Source organism: Amblyomma maculatum, chromosome 7 (assembly GCF_055883805.1).
Source record: "Amblyomma maculatum isolate TAMU_Amacu chromosome 7, ASM5588380v1, whole genome shotgun sequence".
NCBI classification, from domain to species: domain Eukaryota; kingdom Metazoa; phylum Arthropoda; class Arachnida; order Ixodida; family Ixodidae; genus Amblyomma; species Amblyomma maculatum.
This window is the reverse complement of record NC_139350.1, coordinates 105,987,058-106,011,102: the sequence shown is the minus strand read 5'-3', so window position 1 is coordinate 106,011,102 and position 24,045 is coordinate 105,987,058. Positions and strand designations below refer to the sequence as shown.

Sequence of the window (24,045 nt, the reverse complement as noted above, 5' to 3'; positions counted from 1 at the left end):
GCCTACATGACTCGACCACCTGTTTGCCGGTATGTGCGGGGAGTGGCGATGCTTGTCAACAGCGGAAGCTGCTATCCTGCAACTTCTCTGACTGGGCGTTGGTTTCGTTTGTCTGACGCTACCGTCATGCTGACATTGAAATAGAAGATAAAATGGACAAATGATACCTATGGAATAGGGACCTTAAATTATGTCCCATAATGACCTCATCGAAAGTTGCTTTTGTCAACAATTATATAGTCCATTTTTCGTCGCTAGGTTTGCTTACTGCAAGCAATCGCTGCTATTCCTATGATCATATTGCCATTTATTATCGGCAGCAAAATCTTACGAGATGCGTGTTTAAAAAAAAATATTTTAGCGCTGTTTCACTAAATAAGTTGACAACCAATTTTTTAGCATATCGTTGTCTTCAAGTGGGACAGGTTCTTTCATACTTGCATTAACCTCAGGTGACTGAATCGAAATAGTTCTTCTTTACCTGGCGGCATCTCGTAAATATTTGCCGCAAGGAATATCATCCGCTTGTTGCCCAAAGTCTGCCGCTGTTGCACGGGTATCCAGTTTTTCCGGTCCCTACTCTACAAACACAGTGTTTGGAACTCGCACGAAAGGCTGCCAAAGCGAGACATTTTCGGTTGGGGCTTGGAATTCAGAAGCTGCTCGTCTTTGCCCAATTGAGTGAGTTGCAAGTGGAACAGTGTAGAGCAACACACTCGCATACCACCGGCATTAATCTTTTATCTTCTGTTAATCATCTCCTTTTGGTTGTTGTTTTTTTTTGTTAACGCAAACAACTGAGTAAAAAAAAAAAAAAAGATTGCGCTAACCGCGGCAGCTCTTAGCAGCTAAACTGTGGCCGGCGGAAATGAAGGAAAGAAAGGGGCGAAAGAAGAAAGAACAGGGAAAGAAAGCACATCGCTCACATCAGCTAATCGGCTTAGATACTTTGCGGCTATTCAAGACACACTGTGTACAAAAGACTGCAACGTGTGCCCTTTCTCTGTAGAATGCCCTGCCGCCCCCGCTGCTATCCCCGCGTCCCCACATACCAGACAGGAGGAGCCGCGCAGCGCGTTCCGGTTCGAGACTATTTTCCTCCTCGCCGCGAAAACGGTCTATATTGAGCTGGCGCTAAGATTATCACGAGTGTGGCAAGGCGTTGGTCGTGTACGCTATAGCGCACTCTTCGCACACCAGGATCTTACTCGGGGCACTGCGCTCAGTTCTCAAACTAGATAAGGTAGCCTGCTTCAACAACCTCGGTGCATTTACGCAGACTGCCATCGGCATGCGACTGCCCAAATCTCTCGCTGAGACGCGCCTTACCACCTCCTTCGAATATTGTGTCCAAATGCCCCCCACTCAAGTATTTACTCTCACACAAGCACTAGTTACGTGCTGCACTAAAAAAAAAAGAGGTTTTTAGACCTCCCATGAGACTTTTCTTGTGCCGTCATGTGAGGCAAATTCTTAAAAAAATGCAGGCATAGAAGTGCACAAGGGACCACTCTCACCCGGCAAAGACAGCGGTAATGCCTTGGGGGAAGCGTCGTCTTCGGACCTGACAGGGAGGCCGTCGAATGACTAGAAACGGGCGGCTGCACTTGGTTCACCTCCCTGGGTATCGTCCGCACAGTGAGGGCGGTCCTCGGGTTGCCCGATGGCCTCGCCTCCGAAATTCGCGTGTCCGCCGACAACTTTCCGTTGGCCTCCGCGGCAGGTGCGCTACAGCCCAATCCGTGGCCAACGTTCGGTCGCGCCACTTGTCGGCATTGCACAGAGGAGTGACCAGCGGCACCGTTCACAACGAGAGTCTCTTTCGCGCAGTGCAGAGAGGAAGAGGCATTCCACCCAGGGTGCTTTCTCAAGTTTGGCTCAGCCTCTTTCGGAGTCGCCGGCCCTCCGTTAGGGCACCTGAAAGTCTGGTGCTTGCCGGAAGCCGTTGTGTGATGGGGCAGGTTGGCCGAACTCTGGAGAGAAGACACTTGACAGTCGCCAGCCAGGGACGATCTCCACTTGGGCGCCACCGCGAACGCTGGGGCCACCGACAGCTTAGCGCCGCTCGAGGGGAGCGCGTTGGGCACGGAGAGCCTCTTGGCATCCTGCTGGCGCAGAGAGAGGCTCCGGTACCGTCCCGACTCGAGCGTCGAAGAGGAATAGAGGGCGGCCATGAGCTGCCGGCAGGAGCGCCGCATGCTCTGCTCCGAGAAGGGCAGACCGTCGTCCGGGGTCCGGAACGCCGTCGTCCTAGCCTCGGCGCTCTCCAGCCGCCTGCGTCACGACACTGGTGTCATCAAGCGCCGTAGCCTTGGAAAGCTACGGCTCAACTGTTAACAACAGCTCACAATACCTGGAAAACTGTTCACTTGCTTTGTCTGAACCAATACCAATCAAAAATGGCTAACGCCCGTTTACCGCGGATATCAAATGGGTACCTTATGTTGAATGTCTACGGTTTTCATACGTAGTGGTGCAAACACGGCCACCTCCAGCAAAAGTATCCGTATAGCATTCTGCCAACTGCAAGGACGTGCTCTGCTCTGGTGTCTACCTCTGGACGCCCTTCCGCAGCAAAACAGCTGCGTATGCACACAGCTACGATCGGCGTCTTTCATTTTCGTCTCCTCTGCAGAACGGCGTTCAAAGGTAATCGTAAAATTAAACGGCGAATCGTTTTTAGTCCAAACGAACATGACACTATTACGCAGTTAGAAGCAATAAACCGAATGTCATACAGGAAAGTTATTTAAAGCAGCGCAGTGATAGCACAGAGCAAACTTCTTATTGCATTTCTGTCTGCCGGCTATTTTGTTTATAATAGCACTTTCTCGATGATGATACCCATTCCTTGTACAAGCAAAATGTGAAGCACCCCCATCTGCACGCTTATAACTGGTAAATAAACTGCTCACGCTGACAAAAACACCAATGCCGACTCCAAGTCATTTTCACAATTTTCACCCGAGGAGACTGCTACAATTCCCCCTGCCCACTTCCCTCAAAAAATAAAAAGTCAGTCGTCCATTCGTCGAACATATTATTCGACGGGGCTAAACAAAACTCGTTTTGAAGAAAAGAAAAAAAAAAAAAGAGTGCAAGAGTGCCCCTTCCTAAAAATAAAAGCCCAGAAGTCCAACTTCTAGGTGAGTGAGTGAGTAATCTTTATTTTTTGAAACTGTCAAGAAGGCCTATTCACGGTAGAGGGGGAGGAGTAGGGACAGGGGGATCACATTTGGACTTCAATGTTTAATCAACTGCCTCACGTGACTCCCAGAGCGATAACACCTACATATATATCATCGTTCTAAGCACAAATAAAATTGGCCAAGAACAAATACAATTAAAAAGGGAGGGATCACTAATGCTCTGCCCTTGTCGCTGTACTGCGTTTTTCAAGCTGTAAATATAGCCTAAACAGTATGAAATTAAGGGATGCACGCACACACACACACACACACACACACACACACACACACACACACACACACACACACACACACACACACACACACACACACACACACACTCACACACACACACACACACACACACACACACACACACACACACACACACACACACACACAGCTTTTGTCAAGCCACGCACACGGCATTTTTAAATTCAATGTTATGCCATTCGGACCTTGCGATCCGCCTGAAAAGTTCGAAAGGGTTATGGAGACGGTACTGTGCGGTTTGAAGTGGGGATTTCTACATTTTACTATGGTGTAGGCATTTTTGGAAAGATATTCGATGATCATAACGAACGCTTAGCTTTTTGTGTTGTCTTGGACAGTTAGTTAGGTTCAGTTAATCAGCAATATATAATTCGTTTCTGCAGGAAATCGAGTAAATTATATCCGCTGCAGCAGAAACCTTCTTCCCGAAGTCATATTTTTTTCTATTTCGAATTCGAAGCTTTTACAATGCTGTCAAAGAGCGCCGAAACACTAGGTACAGTCACCAGGCATTGGAATTTGAGCGCAAGTGCGATTTGTATTTCGGCGGCATCAGACTGCGGCTAAGCCAACCGAATACGCTAATTATGACTGCGAATTCGCTGACAGAACGCCACAGGCTTTACACATACTAGGTTGAAAAAGGGCTCACAATGTTTTTGATGGAGCTCGGGCTCGCGGAAAAGCACGGAGTTGTGCTGGCAAAGAAGAAATGCGCTCGCAGTAAGTCTGAAGAATGCAAACACTTAGGAGAGACTTAAGGGCTGATGCGGTAACATCGCTTTATTATACATTATGAATTGTGCCTAAGTAATGATCTTAATTACTTGCTAACTGGTAGTCATCATTACTAATATTAGGTAGACTGACAATTAATACAACTAAGTAGCACAGCTATTTAGCGATAGCTTTGCTAGAAGGTCCTTGCGGGCTAGTTGTTTCATTGCAGGCAGAGTATAGAGCTGCGCAAAAAAGGCAGGACACGAGACATTGCAACGAAGAACGACACCACGATGCTTGTAGTTCGTTTTTCATTCCATGTCTCCTGTCCCATCTTCGCGCAGTTCTTGCCCCATCTTAGCAATGCCTATTAGTAATGGTCTCAACTAAGTGTTGCTGTAAAGTAATGTGTTGCTGCTGTATACGGCATAACACGCTAACTCCCTACTGTCGCACTGAACGAATGCTCCTCAGTGGAGCCCCACTAGCGGTTCACGGGCAGGGCGGTTCGATTCCGCTTACATCACCTTTTTTTTTAGAGCGCAGCGCTTTGGCGCCCGTTCCTGCGTTTCGCGTCGGCGTTGTCCCTTGTGACTAGCTCCGCCGGCGAGGAAACACGCGCTCCTGCCACCGCTCGCCGTTGCGTGTACCCCAAGTGTTCTCCAGTTGCTGTGCGCGCTCCTCCCGCCACCGTTCGTCACTGCGTGTCCCCCCCCCCCCCCCCCCCCTCTTCCTGCGTGGTGGCGACGGTGTTCTCCGATTGCCGAAGCGCCGGCTCGGCGTCAGCGGATCATGGTGCGCGCATCCCAAGCCGAAACGCAAAGCCACGTTGACTTGATTCGCTAGTGGCGTCAGCGGCATCAGTCAGTCGCAGCTATCTCTTCGCCGCGCAACGTTCCTATGGGCCCACGCGCTGCCTCCCGCGAAATATCGATCTATAAAGTTTCCTTCATGACAGTCAAGAACTGTTAGTGCAGTGTTACTTGAAATAATTAATATGTGTGAAAAACAAAAAAAGTTATCTGTAATTGTACATACATATCTTGTTCGAATTCTTTGCCTCAATTTATCGAAAAGCTGAAACCGCTAATGAGCTGCGCTCAAATTTCGCATTATGAAATAACATAATCGACGTCAATGTTTTTTTTTTTCAAAGAAGGCGATTTTCGTCTTTCAGAGGTGTTTTGTTACCAGTTTGGCTGGGGTTGCGACCCTCTGGATGGCGCCACAATCCCGCAGAACGCCCTGCCATAGCGCCTGCCGACTCGGCCATGTCATGTGGCGTGGGACGTACGTCACACACCTCACACACCAGCTCGGCCTTGTCAACTGCCACTTGGCAACTCGGCTACGAAATTTCCTAGTTGGTCAGGCGATTGATGGCGTCACGAGATCACGTGACCTAAACCGAGCTCTGACTAGTCAATGGGATGTGTGAAGTTACGAGCCTTCTCTCGAGTAATCACGGATTTTCGAGACAGACGCGTGTCGACACCGCAGTTACTTGGAGCATGAACTCTTATGCTACTGCATTAACATCACTGTTAGCGTTTTCATCTGAACCAATATTATTTCGACTACAGCGGTGGCCAAGCGATTTGAGCATCCGTACCATATATGGCAGAGGTGCAGAGCTGGATCCACAGTGCCGCCAATGCATGGGTGTAGGCTACCTCTACCAGAGTGTTCGCCGTCTCGCTGCACGCGGGGTCAAATGCTCGAAACATGGGTCTTTGACTCCCCATGCTGAGTTGAAAAGAAAAAAAATACCTCATGCTATGGCGCTCTTAGGGAAAATGCCCTTGCACCATAAAAATTACCACGAACAAACACTGCTTAAGGCCGGAATTTCCTTCAGCTGAACGTGTCGTCCTCCAGTCTTTTTCTCACGCTAAACAGCAGCTTTTACGGCGAAAGCCTGTAAGCTCTCATCGTTGTCAGCAGGAGCTGTCAGCAGAGGCTGTCGGCACAGCGTGTCACGCTTTCGAGAGCGAGAGTTAAAAATAAATTAATAAACTTTGTCTCCACCGGGAGTCGAACCTCTCCGCCCCGAATCGTGAAACGGTCTTCATAATTCCTCTTGTCTACTGTGAGGATGAGAGCGGGATACCGCGACTGACAAATACTGCGCCTTTCCTTTCCTGTAAACGAATTACAGAATGTAGGTGAACTTTGATGCGTTCAATGAAATGCTGGTTGTGTTCGACAAGGGGCGCGCGATGTACCGTCACGACAGGTCATGACGTCACCAGGTTATTCATGCATATACGAAGCCGACCCCGCCGGGCGTCCGATAGGCGCCTTTCATTTGCCGCTTCCTCGAACACCGCACCACAGAGCAAGCAGAAGCAGACCCAGATGTCTAGGAGCCGTTAGTACCACAGCCATCACCGGCGTTTCAAATTGATTTACAGAAAATAAAAGGCACAGTATCTGTCACAACTCTCCGCGGACACGTGTACCACGCCGTAAAGGAAGGGAGGATGGTGGGAGTGAAAGAAGAGAGGGAGATAGAGGTGCCGTAGGGGATGGATAAGATTCACCGCGCTATAATGGCTTTCGCCTCATCGCACTTTACTGGTCTAAAGTGTCCTCTAGAATTTTTTTTAGGCACACATCAAACGTGCAGCAGTATTTACAGGAAACGGCAGATATTTCTACTTCATACCAGTCAAGCTTGGATGCTGCCCATGAAGCTAAATTATGTTAAATTTCTGCCCCTGCAGGGGGCATTCTCCGAGACCGACAGATCAGTTCGTGTACTGTGCCGCAATGGAAACTAAAATAAACCGCGGCACGATGCGATGTAGACTTTGCGTACAAAAGTATTACCCACTCGACTTACAGCGACATGAGCACCTATGCATGCATACACTTTCTTTGTTACCAATTGGCCCGAAGGTGCTTCGAGGATCTTTTAACCGCCTTTAAGGGACACCTAAGTGCTGCGTTGAGAAGGCGCCGTGGAGCCAGGGCGTCTTGCGTCGCTCGGGCGCCGATATGCGACGGCATCCCGAACAACTAACGGCAGGGGTGGGTTTAGCTAAGGGGCTCCTATAGAGAGTCACAGCTGCACAGATAAGGCGCACAACAAACCTGATAAAGAGAAGGATTGGCTTCAGAAACACAAATATGCACGTACGACGCAAAAGAAAGCGGAAATAAATCACATTGTAGTTGTTTAGTATAGATCGAATTAGAGTACGCGGCGTTCTGAGCCACTTGTCTTAGATAGCAAATTTCCTTTTCAATGATTGGAATGGATGGAGAACTTAAGAACAACTTAAGCTGTCATGTGTCACGTGCCAAGTGGCACGTATCGCAATTGCGTCTCGATGATTTCGGATGCTAGCTTATCTCTGTGTCTTGTCAAAAAGGAATGACCATGAGTAGCTCTAGTATCCCTCATATTTTCGGAAGTGCGAAGAAAAATAAAAATTGGGATGGTATGGTATATGTTACGTATGACGATTATCATCCTGAAGCGGCACTTGCGAGATTTTGGCTGTCGCCGTAGAGTATACAGAGCGGATTAACAGATAAATGCTGGTGTCCTTCGAGCAGGACTCTGCATTTCTGGCAGTAAATATAATGTTGTGCAACAGGTTGTCTTCGCTAGCCCAAGTTCAAGAGGCCCGTGCTATTTATGTGGAATCACTTAATGCGTTTTGCACGTCGATTTGCGTTGAGAAATAGCCGCCGGTGCTCTCTGGAAACAGTCAGCAGACGGGACCCTATCGGCTACACTGTGATAACGCAAGACAAGGGTAACAAAACACATTTGCGCATTGTCGTGGTAAAATCAGCACGCGAGAAGAGAAATAACGTATTCGAGTCAAAGATTTCGATGCTTTACCGCACGCAACAGCTGGGACACTGCGTAAAAGGTAGGCCATTTGCCTAGCCTCCTACATTGCAGGAAGGCTGAAAGCTTGGCGCTGAAAGAATATTTCCTTCAATAACAGGGCTCTTCTAAAATTATGAAGCGAAAAAAAAAAATGTTTTATATGAAAAATGCCATTTTTATAACCTAAAGTTCGAACATGTTGGATTAACTCAAACGTAAAAAGTGAGACCACTCGTGAACGATTCCGTCCGAGATGCCTTCGTGAAGGCTCTTTAGCGCATTGAACTGCATCCGCACAAAGACGTAGTGCTCGGGGATTTAACTTGCAGCCACAAAATCCTCGCGCGCGCCGAAGATCGATCTCCTGGGGTTGTTTAACACGCGCCCACTTCTCACAAGACACCGGTGTCTTTTGTATATCGCCTCAATCGAAACGAGGCGTGCGTCATGCATTCGACCATCGTGCCGGGAAAGATAGAGCGTAAAACGGGGCGATGGATTAATAAACTTGCCTGAGAATATTCGTTGTCACTGCCCTCCCGTGGTCGACAGCGTGAATGCAACGAAAAACACCGCATAGTCCATCATTCTGGCAAGAAACCGAGACCAACCGGCACGCGAACTCATCGAAGCATTGCCGATGCGTGACAATGGCTGCTTGCGCGTCACCTCTCGACCGATAGCGCTCGCTGAGAAAAGAAGCGATCTATCTCAGACAAGTGTCCCGATTACCCCGCCTCGAAGAAGGCTGTACACTTGTTGCGCGCCCACATCGGAGAAACACGGTGCGTCTCGTTGCTTCTTCTTTGTTTCGTATAATTTTCCTTCGACCTACATACACCACACGTCTGTTTGCTGCTCCGAAACGGTCTCTTAGTTGTTAGTTCAGATTTCTTTCATGCTTCTCCCGCCTGCTTGTAAGCCTCTCCGTGTCCTTGGAAAACGTATATCTCGGACACCCCTCAAAAGGAATAAAAAGACCAGGTTTTGTGGGCACGGTTTCTTGTAGTCGAAACGAAGCACGTTTTCCACCGATGATCCGATCGCGCACGACGATGAACGCCTCGAACGCAGAGCCAAGCTAAGCCACCCGAAGCTGCTAAGTGATGCTAAGAAGGCCGGTTCCAACCGCGGCTCGAACACCCGAAGAAGCCACGGCCAAACTTGACGACTGATCAGCGATGATGCCTTTATAGGCCGCATATTCGGCCCGCAATTCCACACCGCTAGAAAGAACTGGTGGTGCTGTGGGCAACATGTACAGCAAGGGACTTGTGTCATTTGTATCGCGTGTAGTCTAGCGGCTTGATTCGGACAGCTGATTCCCTTAAATGTGGTCACTTATTGTCCCCGAATTGTCATTCGCGCTCTTAGTCAACCTACAGCAACATACGCATCCTCTGGTAGTCCTAAGGACGACAGACGTGCCAGCAACTGCGCCCACGCTTGCTGCGTCGGGACCTAGGGGGATATAAAGAACTTCTGACTGGAAGCACCTATGCTTACCAATGCCCGGCGTGAAGCCGGTGGCGGCCATCTTGTAGTGGGCAAAACTTGGGTAGCACAGCACTTTGGTACCAGAGTCGATGCTGCCTTCCAAAACTTTTTCGAGTAACTCTAGTTCATGAGACATATAAAACCGCAAAGAAAACAAATATTACGCGATAGCTTCCACAGCTCGTTCGGCCGAAAGCCGTCGCCGTCTTTGTCGTCGTCGTCGTAGTAGTAGTAGTTGTCGGCACCGCGTGTCGGGATAAATCGGGAGCTACATAAAAAAATTGTATCAAGGTAATTTGCGGCTGCAGTGATTGATGATTGATTGGTGTGTGATAGGTGACGATGAGTTAATGAAATCATTGGAACTACTCGAATAATTGATGAATTAACGAAATGAAGCAGAATGTTCGGAATGAAAAGCAAATGCTTGATGCTGCTAATTAAGCACATGTAGAGTGTGCAATTGGTCAGTAATTAATTTAAGTAATTGTAAAATCAAAATTGTGAAAAGGGTGCTCAAAGTTGTCAGAAAGCTCACAATGAAAAGCAAATCTTTGATGATGCAAATTAAGAAAATCCAGAGTTAATCATTGATCAATTAAATTAGCTGAAAAATAAAAAAACTACAAGAAGGGGGTTCAAAGATGTCAAAATTCTCAGAATGAAAAGAGAATGATTGATTATGCTATTTAAAAATAATTAGTGTGTAACTGATCAATTGATTAGAATAATTAAAAATTCAAATAGCGGGCTTGAAAGTTGTCTAAATGTTCACGATGAAAAGCAAATGACTGATGATCAACACATTTTAGTGTAATTGATCAATAAATACCTGGAACTGCAAAAATTAAAAACTGGACGAAAAAGGCTCCAGAGATGTCAGAATGTTCACAATGAAAAGGCAATGCTTGCAGATGCATATTAAAAAATTTAGTGTGTAGTTGATCAATTAAATGAAGTAATTGAAAAATGAAAAACTGCAAGCAGGAGGTTCAAAACTGTCAAATTTTCAGAAGGAAAAGAATGCTCAATGATGCTAACAAAAAGATTTAGAGCGTAATTGACCAATTGGTTATTTGAAATAATTCAAAACTGAAAAATGCGTTCAAAGGTGTCAGATGCTCACAATGGAAAGCTAATGTTTTGCGATGCTAGGTATAGGTGCATCTTGAAAGTGAAAAACATCGTGTGCGTGAAAGGCCCTCGTGTCATACCCTTGACGGCTGAGCTAAAGTTTCCCTCTAATTTTCACTTTTTATTGATACTTTTGAGGAAAAATGGTGCGTTTTATTAAGGTCCTTTCACCATACATATTTCGCGAGCTTTTCATTTTACTGGGCTTTCAAAATAACCAGCCCTTTTCCCTTTTTTCAATTTTTCATTTTTTTTTCAATAAATTTCAAATAATGAATTGATCAATTGCACACTATAAATTTTCTCATTAGCATCATCAAGCCGTGTCTTTTCATTTTGAGCATTCTGACACTTGGAACGCACCCCTTTTCATTTGTTTGATTCATCAATTAACTAAATTACAATTCTCTCGTCATTCCTGATCACACACCTATCAATGATCAATCACTAGAACCGCAATTACGACGATACGATCTGTTTACGTAGCCCCGATTACTTCCGATACGCGGTGCCTGCTGCATGCTACTGCTACTACTATACTACTAATACTACTACTACCACTACTACTACTACTACTACTAATGCTACTACTACTACTAATGCTACTAGTTACTACTACTACTACTGCTACTACTACACTACTACTACTGCTGCTACTAGTTACTACTACTAACTACTACTACTACTACTACTACTACTACTACTACTACTACTACTACTACTACTACTACTACTACTACTACTACTACTACTACTATTTCTCCTCCGTCGCCGCCGCCGCTGACGGCTTTTTGGCAGAATTATCTGTACAAGCAATCGATTTAGACGGACAGCAAATCAACTTTCAAGAGCAGCTCTCATGCTCACCCGCGGACTGGGATCGCCGGCGCCGAATTCCCACGATATGTGCGTCTGCAAGGTAGGCATGATACAACCATCCTTGTTGCATCAGCGTTTGAAAGCGCTCGAGTTTACAAAGACGTTGTTTTGCGCTGGAAAAGTCACAGCACTGCGCACGACACGGCGTGAGGCAGCTCGGCGCCGTGCGGCTTCACTGCAGCGTTCTTTTTTTTTTTGGTTTTTTTTTTCAACATCCTCTAAAGGTCGGGATCAATCAGCTTGAACGCAGTGGCAGCGCTGGGGCTCCCAGTATTCCGTTAACGGCAACAGGGCAGATGGTATGCTGAAGATATATGCACTATATGTACTCGAACACGAAAGCGGCGTCACAAGAGGCATCGCGCATTTTCGATATGGGCTGACATGTAGTACACATTTGAGACGAATCCGGCGCTACACATAAGCACGGCCAGCGATATCCATCGCTATCTTATTCCTGCGGAGTGCTTTTAGCCGAGGCAGAGCCATCAGGGGGTACTGTTCATTCAATATTACGACAGAGAACGACAAAAAACAAATTCCGTCATGCTGGACAGTCATCTCGAGTTCTAACTATAATTCTAACTTGGAGCCACTCTAGCGCTTATCGCAGGAAGTTATTGCAACGTGCTTTGGAATGAAGTGGTAAGCCTAATCTTAGCGTCGTCGCCTTGCGGTAACCTCTCGCCTAAAGTGTATGGAGGTGTGTGTGTGTGTGTGTGTGTGTGTGTGTGTGTGTGTGTGTGTGTGTGTGTGTGTGTGTGTGTGTGTGTGTGTGTGTGTGTGTGTGTGTGTGTGTGTGTGTGTGTGTGTGTGTGTGTGTGTGTGTGTGTGTGTGTGTGTGTGTGTGTGTGTGTGTGTGTGTGTGTGTGTGTGTGTGTGTGTGTGTGTGTGTGTGTGTGTGTGTGTGTGTGTGTGTGTGTGTGTGTGTGTGTGTGTGTGTGTGTGTGTGTGTGTGTGTGTGTGTGTGTGTGTGTGTGTGTGTGTGTGTGTGTGTGTGTGTGTGTGTGTGTGTGTGTGTGTGTGTGTGTGTGTGTGTGTGTGTGTGTGTGTGTGTGTGTGTGTGTGTGTGTGTGTGTGTGTGTGTGTGTGTGTGTGTGTGTGTGTGTGTGTGTGTGTGTGTGTGTGTGTGTGTGTGTGTGTGTGTGTGTGTGTGTGTGTGTGTGTGTGTGTGTGTGTGTGTGTGTGTGTGTGTGTGTGTGTGTGTGTGTGTGTGTGTGTGTGTGTGTGTGTGTGTGTGTGTGTGTGTGTGTGTGTGTGTGTGTGTGTGTGTGTGTGTGTGTGTGTGTGTGTGTGTGTGTGTGTGTGTGTGTGTGTGTGTGTGTGTGTGTGTGTGTGTGTGTGTGTGTGTGTGTGTGTGTGTGTGTGTGTGTGTGTGTGTGTGTGTGTGTGTGTGTGTGTGTGTGTGTGTGTGTGTGTGTGTGTGTGTGTGTGTGTGTGTGTGTGTGTGTGTGTGTGTGTGTGTGTGTGTGTGTGTGTGTGTGTGTGTGTGTGTGTGTGTGTGTGTGTGTGTGTGTGTGTGTGTGTGTGTGTGTGTGTGTGTGTGTCCAAGCCATCAAGACCTCCAGATTAATGTTGAAATTCCTATTTGGATGCGAATTCTTTAGAAAGAGAACGCCCTGCTGGTGTAGGCATTCTTAAAGGGGCGTATCTTTCCGCGGCTTGCTGAGTAGAAAGCCCTCTGCGGACTGCGTCACGTGAAGAACTTTTCGCGGATTTGTGAGCCCGCGCGCGTGAGAAATAGCGCTCGGCTATGTTACCACTAATTGACTATTTCAGGGAAAAAGGCATGCGTGGTCTGTACACTGCGATGAGGCGGAGAGAAGCGCGCTAAGGAAATTTTTTCATTGCCATTACAGGCGATGAAGGTACCCCTATTATCACACTGACGGTAATCTGCCATTTCTAGTTTTTTTTTTCTAAGTTCCTGTTTGATTCCCTTCTTACCACTTCTTGTTGATCCGCACACACTACCCACTGTTACAGCTTCACACTTCTATCACTTTTTTACTCACTGTCGCATGTTCTTTTGGCAACCTGTTCATTTCAGTTGCTTTTGTCTTCCGTTACTCGTTTTCAATTGCAGTTTCTTTGTCCTGCTTCAATTGTAATTGCTGGTAACGATGGTGATGATGATTAAAACTTTATTTTCCACCAATTTAAGAGGCCCCCTACTCCTCGCTCATGGCACGCAGGCCTGAGGAACGGAGGCTGGAACCTCCGTGACTAAGGACTGGCGAATATACATTGGTTATTCACGTCCTCAGCCGCCAGCCAGACGGCTCTTTGCTGGTCAGCGGTTACCAGAATAATACCTCGGGGTATGGGTAAACGAAGGATTGGCATACATTGGAAAGCATGAGCAATCACTTAAGGCCAAAGGGCGAATAAATACCGGGATAATGAAGCATAGGGCATTGGGGGGATACAACAAGTATGAGGCTTTGAGGGGTATTTGGAAAGGAATTATGGTGCCCGGACTTACTTTCGGAAATGCGGTTTTGTGCATAAAATCAGAGGTACAGTCGACTTAGCACTAGGTGCCCACGGCAAAACTACAAATGAGGCGGTACAGGGAGATATGGGCTGGGCATCTTTCGAAGTACGGGGAGCTCAGAGTAAAATATTATATGAGGAACGCCTGAGGAAATTGGACCGTAACAGATGGGCAGCTAAAGTATTTAAATACCTGTACCTAAAAAGCGTTGACTCACAATGGAGGAAAAGAACTTGGAAACTAACCAGTAAGTATGCTGGTCACAAGGACGAAGAAATAAAGAGCATTAAGCAACAGGTGAAAAACACAGAAGGTAAAAATTGGATAAATTCCATGGAAAAGAAACAGGGTGCGGAATTACACCGAAAGTGGAAAAGGCAGATCAGGAAGGAAGCTTTCTTTGATAACTCAAGATGCAGTGCCCTACTTTTTGAAGCTAGATCAGGGTGCCTTAGAACACGTAGGTACAAAAAGAAATTTAACAATGAAGATGACGCATGTGCTGCATGTGGTAACTCCAGTGAAACAATTGACCATATTATACACGAATGTAATGGTATCCATCCGGAAGTCGATGCAGGCGCAGTCACTGTTCCTGAAGCTCTGGGGTTTAGAGATGCCAGTGGCGGGGTGAATAAACCGGCGGTGGAAGCTGGCAAAAAACGACTGGAAGATTGGTGGCTTAAAAGCAGAAAAGTGACATAATGTTAGTAATGTAGAAACAAAAATGTAATAAATAGAACGATGGTATAGTTAACCAATCTAAATCAATAATTAAGATATAGGGAGAAAAATGAGCATGGTAGCTACTGCTGCCCCCCCCCCCCCCCCCCCCCCCCCTCCGTTTCAAAGGGGACGCTCCTATATTCCATCCATCCATCCCAGCGGGGACTTCGCTTCGCAGTGGGGTCTCTCAGGCTTCTCTACTTTTAATGTACATAGTGCTTGACGTGCTGTATTGCCATGCTGACTGGAAAGTGCCTAAAACTTCCAATAAGGCGACCCCACTTGTGCAAGAGCCCTCCCCTAACATCTCTGCTAATTTCACATTTCCGCATCGTTCCCGAAAAGAGCCCTCCCTCTCACCATTTTCTGGAAGCAAAATTCTGTCGTTGCCATTTTGAATTTCAGGGTCGTTCCTAGATAACACCCTCTCCCCCCCGCCACCCAATAGTATCACTTTGGCGGTAGTTGCGATTAGCGCGAGCAATGTGGGTAGGGGGGGGGGGGGGGGTTGGTCCGAATTTTGCGGAAAAACAACTTTCATAACGGGTAGGTATATGAAATAAGCCAGGAGCGCCAATATTTCTGACCTTATAATTCTCCTGGTGGTTAGCTTTTGTTCGTGCAAAAAGGAAGGTTTTAAGAGCGCGATAAGTTCTGTCACGGAGGAAATCTTCCGGCGGTCACTGCAGATTCGAGTTACAGGCGACGGACGGCTTGAATTTTGATGACGCCATCCATCGAAGACCGCCACTAATCGTGTGCTTTATGCGCTTCAAGGTGAACAAACCTGCCCAAAAGCGTATACTGTCGGAAGCGAACTGGAGTATAAGGACACTCAAGCTTAGATTTTGAGACGAAACTTGACGCGGGATCCAGGAATAAGTGGTACAGCCGATCCCGGGTGTATCGAACGCATACAGATTCATTTATTGCTTATATCTAACTCTCAGAATATTTATTTATTTATTGCACCTCCAGGCCCGGCCGGAGGCATTACAGAGGGGAGTGGGGATATATAAATATACAGTATGTGCAGCAATAGCAAAGAGAAAAAAAAGATACAGAGAAAATGCGCAAATAAACAGGAAGACAATACTTTTGAGAATAGTGTGTCGATAAGAATTTTTCAGGCTGTAAAGGGCAAAAATTTACGTAGTCGCACGCATACATACATTCAGAGAGAAACAATGGCCTTGTGAAATGCGTTGTTGCCTGTTGTACAAACGATATCGAAGGTGATTCCAGCTGACACAAGTTCTAGGCATGAATAAGTCATGAAAACGGTTTGTGTGAAAAGACGGAACCCCAACTTTATAGCGGTGATCAAAATATGCCTACATATAAGATGGATTTCTTAGTTCTTAGTAAATCTTCTTTCAGGTGGTCGTTGCGGTAAATTTTATGAAAAAGGCATAATAACGCTATTGACCAGCGGCGAGATACAAGTGGGAGGAACAAACCTGACTTCGTGGCAGTTACGTTACTCGTTCGGTGGCAGTTTGAAAGCACAAAACGACAGGCGCGGTTCTGCACACCTTCCAAATAGGAAACGAGTGAATCAACGCCGGGACCAGACAGATGGTAATATTCTCATTTCGAGCGTACCAGAGATTTATATGGCAATAATTTTAATGAACTGGCTGAATGACAGTATCCCCTTGAAAATCACATGCGAAAGTATAGGAGTGGTGTTCGCGTTTATCGAGCTCTCGTTCAGCGGGAATTCGGTATATCGAATCGTGCGTCGTACCCTTGCGATGGGCGCTTCTCCTAACAGCGCGTCGAGCAGCGTCGGCTGCGTGGCCCTTGGCACCTGCCAGCTGCGTTGACGCTGCAAAACCACGTGACGAGGTGAACGTCGGGTGAACTTCGAAGTGGCCTTCGCTATTGCGTGCTTATTTATTTATTATTATTATTATTATTATTATTATTATTATTATTATTATTATTATTATTATTATTATTATTATTATTATTATTATTATTATTATTATTATTATTATTTATTTATTTTTTTGTTAATCGAGACATTGGTGCTATGTGAAGAAGCAAACGTTCAGTGTGTCGGTCGCCATGCGGTGAAGCCGGCCTAGCTGTCCGAAGGCTTGAGGGTGCTCTCGCGCGGCATGCTTCGCTGTTGAAGACGGCGCGGGAATCAGCTGTGCCCGACCTTTAATTTAGTGATTACGCTCACAGGCACCAGTAGCATAAATTAACACTTTATGTCATGCGATGGCTTTCCCAAAAGCACCTTCCGCTGCAGCTTTGACGTCAACCCCAACTCCAACGATGGCGCAGCGCGACGTGCGAGCAGCGCGACGTGCGAGCAGCGCGAACGTCGACGCTCCGGTCTGTCCACACCACATCTTTGTGGCCGCGGAGCGGCACGAGAAGGTGGGCCCAGTGTCAACGCTGCCCAGTAGTGTGAGCTTTTCGACGTCTGGCGGGGAGGTGGCGTTCGGAGCACTGAGTGCGCGCGTGTACGTCTCGCGGGCCGCCACAGCCGCGAGGAGCGGTGTTTTGCTGTAAGTGTAATAAATGTTTACCGCCACCACCGTACGTATGCAGGCGGGCAGCACGCCGCTAGCACACGAGAACACTACGTTCGTGCTTCTGGCTTAGAGATAGGCTCATCCGTACGCGCGTGTTATATAACGGAACTATTTCGCGATTCCCTCCTTCTATGCATCTTGACCCCTTCATCCCATCTTCGGTCCCGCGCCAATTGTTTCGGCAGCGCATGTCGTGAAACCCATCGAGGACGAGAAGAGACCCTTTTATCTACAAAGCATGTAAATTTAATCGTTTCAGCCCTCAACTCTTCTCTTTGGTGAGAAGACCGAAAGGCTGGTTGGTTGGTTGGTTTGTGGGGTTTAACGTCCCAAAGCAACTCAGGCTATGAGAGACGCCGTAGTGGAGGACTCCGGAAATTTCGACCACCTGGGGTTCTTTAACGTGCACTGACATCGCACAGCCCACGGACGCCTTGCTTTTCGCCTCCACCGAAAAGCGACCGCCGAGGCCGGGATTCGATCCCGCGTCCTTGGGAACAGTAGTCGAGTGCCGTAACCACTGCGCCACCCCGGCGGGGTGAAGACCGAAAGGCATCGTACGAACTGCGAGCCGCACAATCGGACAGTTTACATGCGCCCCTTTTGTTCCCAATCGTAAACCGTATTCACCCCCCCCCCCCTTAAAAAAAGAAAAAGAAAAGTTAGTTATGGCTTAGCTCTGGTTAACCCTAGTTGAATTGCGAAAGCAACGGCGGAAGCTTCTTTTGCCTGCTGCATTATTCCGCTATCGCGCCCTATCAGTGTAAAATATTATTGGGGACACTTAAGCTCATCCTTTGATAGTATGTCGCGAGAGCGTAGGCTACCACCCCACATATAAAGTGCGCCAAACTACGATGCGCCAAACATTATTAAACGGAGGTGGCCTTTGCGGTTTTTGCTTGGTTTCGTCTCTGGAGGCCAGAAATGCTGGAAGTAGATGCGGCTCACCCGTCCGCCAGGTTGCAGCAGGGCTCGGTGTCGGCCGACGAAGTCGAACTGATGCGTTGCGAGAACCGCTCCACGGAGCCATCGATACCCGAGTCGCCATCGCTGTCCTGGTTCGCGCTGGTCTTTGCGGGAGGCAGCCCGCGCTGAGCGTCCCCAGTGCCTGCGAGGGACAAGGAGTGGTCAAAGGGCTTGTGTTGAGCCGCCCACATACACATCGAAACGGGTGCAGAAGATCACCGCACTCTGAAGCGTCGAAATAAGTCATCGGTGATGGGATGAGGCTCGATTTTGGGTTTATGGGAAAGTTTTCATTTGCATGCTAATCTTGGTCTAAGGTTTCATAGGCTTCTCGCGGCAAGAATAAAACAGAGACAGTGCTGCTATATCAATGAATCATTAATGGGCCAATTACACAAGCCTTACAATTAAAAGAGATGACGCAATACCTTTCGACGGGTAAAGGTTTGTCTCCTCACTATTTACTCAAAGAGCTCCTGCACTCACGCAAGTACTCTAAGAGAGCGCTCTAGCGGGCTAATTGGAGCAAAAGTTTACTGAAGACCCGCAGCGCGGAAAAAGAAGAGAAGAGAACGGATGTGAATGGACAAACTGCACTGCCTTTTCACGGCCGTGTTCCTTGTTAGCGCTGTTTCCCTGCGAACCAGGGCTAAAGTTACGCATTGTCGTTCAGGGATGAAAGTAGTCCGCCAATATCAGGCGTCGGTAAGAAAGAAACCTGGGGGCTAACTCGACAAGTATAAAAAAAAATCTCACAAATTTCACACTTAGCAGCAACCGACTCCTAATGCAAAAGTCCAGGAAGGTTCGAGTCCCCTTCCATATACAGAAATTGAGAAGCCCCAGTTAGCGGCTCCTCATAAATCAGCCATTTCACGCGGTCGCGCCACCCTACGACCCCCACCCATCAGTCAAGGCCCGATTAATAGTGATGAGGGCCCAGTAATAAAAGAAAAAAATTAAGAGGGCCCCTATACCACCCTTCTTTACCCCGCCCTCTTTTGTCATGTTTGAGACTTGCAGCTTTTTAGAATTTCCTACGGAAAACATACACCATATTTACTCGATCTTGTACTGTACGAACATCGCTTGATAGTACTTTCCCGCACAGCGACGGATCGAATGGAATCTAGACTGAGCTAGTCTAAGAAATAACAGGGAACACAGCATCCTCCCTCGAAAATCAGAATGGTAACTCGCGAAAACAATTTTTTCGAGTTATTAGGGAGATTTCTAATGGTGGGGTTTATACTGTCAGGGGAATAGGATAATTGCGGGGTCACAATGAGCACGCGAGGAGTTCTGTGATGAAGCGGCGAGGGGTGAGGATATCACTTTGAGCATGCGCACTCACGCTCCGCTGTCACTTCATAACCCTAACTGATAGGAACCCCCTATTCTAAACCTACCTATTTTCTTGGCTAATCCGATAGCGCAGGATGCTCGGCTGTGTGTGTGCGCACAAAAGTAGAGAAATGGTGATATAGAGGTAGGTCTTGCTCACACGCTCTTCATAAATGCTTACCGTACACTACCAATTATATGATAGTTTTGTGATTTTATTCTACGAGGCGAATAAAAGTGCGCCTAAGGCAGTGTTTCTACAGAAACTGCGATATTATGGTTTCTATGCTGACTTGAAGTACAGCAGGTAATGCTTATTACTCAAAACGCCATCGTAATGCGCTAGAAGCTAAATGTTCTCGAAATGGTGGCAATTGTAGAAAAGGCAATCGTTACTTAACTGAGACAAAATGAGGTTTAACGCGCTCAAATAATGCAGTTTCCTACATTAATATTTTTCCCAAATTGTTCACATTTAAAAGGATAATATATTTAGTTCTGTGCAAAATACAGACAAGGACATTCAACTATGGGCCGTCCAGCAGCCCCGGGGTGCGCTCGAAAAGCACAAGCCTCACAACCCACCACAAACGGGCCAAATGAGGTAGTGCAGAGTAGGGCTTAACCCCGGGTAGACGCTTGGCCAGCGTCACGACGCTTTAACCCGTCGTTTGCCGGCTCCTTAATAAAGTTATACATACATACATATACATATATTTATACTTTGCATAAAATTTCCACTTTCAAAACAGAATGAAATAACTTTGCATGTATCACACACCTTGTCTGTTTTGTCTGCATTTTTACAGAATTGCACCGCCTTGGTGGCGCAGTGCCTCAGGGCGCTCTGCCCAAGGATGCGGGATCAAATCCTGGCCTCGGCGGCCGCTTTTCATTGGAGGCGAAAAGCAAGGTGCTCGCGTATTGCGCGATGTCAGTGCTCGTTAAAGAACCCCAGGAGGTCGAAATTTCCGGAGCTCTCCACTACGGCGTCTCTCATATAGCCTCAGTCGCTTTGGGACGTTAAGCCCGAAAAACTAAACTGATTTACACAATTAATTTACATTTTACAAGATAGAGTATGCAGCCAGTTCCACCCATGAAGCCGCCGCAACCGCCGTAGACGGCGGTCGCAAGTAATATGGTGGCCCTGGAAATACGGTTGGCTCATAAGCTTCGCTTTTGAGTATATTATAATAGGACAGTGTTAATGGTACCTATTTGCCGGCTCCCCATGCGAATTCTCGACCGCGCACGTGCACTTTCCTTTAAGATAGGGTGAACACTTAAGCCATGCTATTGTGTCTACAAGACGAAGCTTATGCATCCTGCATTTTTTTTTTTTACAGAAACATTAAATGTTTACACAATTAGGAAAATATAAGTTTAAATATTTCGCAGGAACTCAGCTTTTAAATGCGGCGTGTAATCGTATAACATTATCCTTTCAAACAGATGAATAAAGGCATTTACATTTCTATGGTCGTTTTCAAGCGTCTGGCTAGGAGAGTTCCTTGACGAGATCCCCAGTGTTGACCAGCCCGAGAATGTCGCGCCTCCACTAACAGCAGCGACAAATTACTGAGGGGGCTGTTAGTTATGAGCAATCACGACCTCCAACTAATATTCTATTGCTTTCGTCACAGGTTTTACTGCTTGTGTTCAGCTTATAAAACACACCATTTACATCGACCGCAGTAATGGCAGAGGTCAGTATGAGACTGAAAGTGTGCCAAAATTCGTTTATTCCACTTTAACACCAACTGGGGCCCGCTCACTTCCAGCTGGTAGGCATCTGGAACCAGTCAAAGACAGTTGAGTCGCAGCTGGGACCAGCTGAAACCGACTCAAATCGGTTAGAACTAGCTAAAACTATTTAGGATTCTTTCTTTCATCCTTTCGGGCAAGTACAAAGTTTGGTACTTTGGCTGAAAAAGTATAAGACTGGCTTTAGGATTAAGCGTACATGCGACGAACAGCTATTGAAACCTTCAACATTTCAACACATAATCTCTTATTTGAGGTATGGGGAAGTCAGGAAGATGATGATTTGGCTATTTTAGGACCAAACCTTGCAATCTACCATTTTTTTCCCCAACCCTCGGGGGCCTCCGAGAACGGAGGGCCCGGTTCAGTTGAACCCCTTGAACCCTGGATAATCCGCCCCTATGGCATCAGTGTCCGGCCATGTCATTTTTCAGCTCTCACGGCCGAGCTCGTGATTTCTCGCTCATAACGTCGACAACGCCTACGACGGAGTTTCTGGAGAACGGGGCTTCTAACGCTATCGCGTTAAAGGGCTACAATGGCGCGCGCGCGCGCGCGTGCGCGTGTGTGTGTGTGTGTGTGTGCGTGCGTGCGTGTGTGTGTGTGTGTGTGTGTGTGTGTGTGTGTGTGTGTGTGTGTGTGTGTGTGTGTGTGTGTGTGTGTGTGTGTGTGTGTGTGTGTGTGTGTGTGTGTGTGTGTGTGTGTGTGTGTGTGTGTGTGTGTCGGAGGCTGGTCACAGACGGCCACGGCCTAGCTTTCGATGTATGATTTTAAGCTCCTTAGCCCTGTTACCAAGTGTATGTGGAGAAAAGCAGTAGTCAGCAGACACCAAAGTCGACAGCATAGTCCGCAACTTGGCGACAGCCACACTGGAGAGCACGGTGGCCAAGAAGTCAACTCACGGGAACTCCACGGTTCGTCCTGTTCACAGGCGCTGTCCGGAGATGGCGCTCGCACAAGTTCCGCCATGAAGGCTTTCAGAGAACTGCCCACCGACGGCCGGTCGCCGCACAGTGACGCCATGGGAAAGAAGGCCGCCGCTGGGGGCCTGCGCACAAGCATTTAGACACATATTGAATTTTTGAAACAAGTGTGGTAAAGTCGTCACAGCCTAAGTTTCAAGAAACTTACTATGCTGCCACAAATAATTCAGCCGAAGTAGCAGCGGCTGGTATGACCGAGCAGTGTCGAAAGCCTGGTTCCCGGCTGGGCCCGTACATTAGGAGCCAGTGCCCAGCTTTTTATTGAGTATTGCAAAGTCTTCTGGGCGTTCAGCGGCGAGAAATGAAACAGGGCACTTGTTTGTGCAGAGAAAAATAATTAATTAATGCTTAATTGTTTTAGAGCGTAAGCTGTATTATAGCTCTATACTGCGTTCATTTGCGAGCTCCGCGTCATTCCCTGACCTAGTACCTGATGGGTTGTACACATGGCGCCAAGTATTCGTGCGCCGCCTGTTGTTTCATCTCGACCTGCGCAGCAAGCATCATCGCTATCATCATCGTTCCCAGGCACGAGAGCACTATGCTACCACCGCCACCAATCACGCCTCGTGTAAACCCGCAACACAGTCTCGCATTGTGCGGCAAACATCGTCGTCTTTATCAAGTTTCAACAGCAAAACATTCTCGCGCTGTGCATTGAACATCGTTGTCTTCATGAAGTTCCATTTGCGGCGCTCCTTCATTTAACCTAGGGTAATGAAAGCCATACACATACACCATCCCGATAAAAACAGAGACCAAACTCATGTCAGGCTGCCGAGACCATCGAGTGAGAAGCCACGCTAGCCCGTTGCCGAGAAGATTACAAAGCGCAGAAGCGAGCCAAGATCGAAGCTGCAGCAGCGACTTCGGCTACGGCCGAATACTAAAGCTCATGAAACTTGGTTCAAGGATAGTTGAAGCTCTACGGTTTTTGTGTGTCTGTTATAGTTGTGTTCTCAAATGCGATAAACTTGAAGAAAAAAAAAGCTTTTTGTTTTTATTTGGTCTTCCGCCCGAAACGCCTTGGAAACGCAACAATGGTGGCGCCCGGGAACTCTGTGTTGACACGTGCGGGTGGGAGAAAACTGGTCTGTATAGAGAGTTTAATCGACACCCGAACGCCTTATACCACGCCTGAAACGACATTAAAAACCAACGAAATTCGGCTCTCGCAAAATCCAGCAGCGGGCTGCCCACATGCGGCCTTCTTAGTGGGGCGTTATTGCAATGCTCGGCCCATCACACGTTTCCTCGAGTCCTGATAAAGTAAAATGCGCCGCTGACGTGGGCTGATGCCACCGAATCTTCCAAAAGGCATCTGTTCTGTTTCATTACCGCTCGTAAATGGAGATTTGAACTTCAATAGAACAGCTCAACAAGGTCCTTCATCGGATTGCTCAACCGGCAGCCGTCAGTTTCCAGTTGAGCGCTTTCGCCGATTTTACTTAAGCCGCTGCGGGAGTATGCCCGGACTCACTCCAAGCGTGAGCTGTCGAGCTCGAGCTCGATAAGACAATGTTCGTGCCTCCGAATGAGGCCCGTGCAGTGCGTTAAACATGGCGGCACATGTAGTATAAATACTGTGCGAGGCACAGTCAGGCACCAAAAATTCCGGCGCTGCTTTGTGGGCCTGCAGACATAACATTTGTCTGCAGTGGCCTCTAGA

The 24,045-nt window shown here is 47.3% G+C and overlaps 1 pseudogene across 1 annotated transcript in view; it reads right to left on the bottom strand.

The window, feature by feature from the left end:
- The window catches only part of LOC146184259 (uncharacterized), a 164,928-nt pseudogene that overhangs the window by 51,048 nt on the left and 89,835 nt on the right, over positions 1 to 24,045 (bottom strand). Inside the window, exons 3-5 of the transcript XR_014708843.1 lie at positions 22,296 to 22,441; positions 18,265 to 18,424; positions 1,518 to 2,274 (exon numbers count right to left, since the gene is read on the bottom strand). The product of XR_014708843.1 is annotated as an uncharacterized LOC146184259 (transcript). The remainder of the gene's footprint in view (positions 1 to 1,517; positions 2,275 to 18,264; positions 18,425 to 22,295; positions 22,442 to 24,045) is intronic.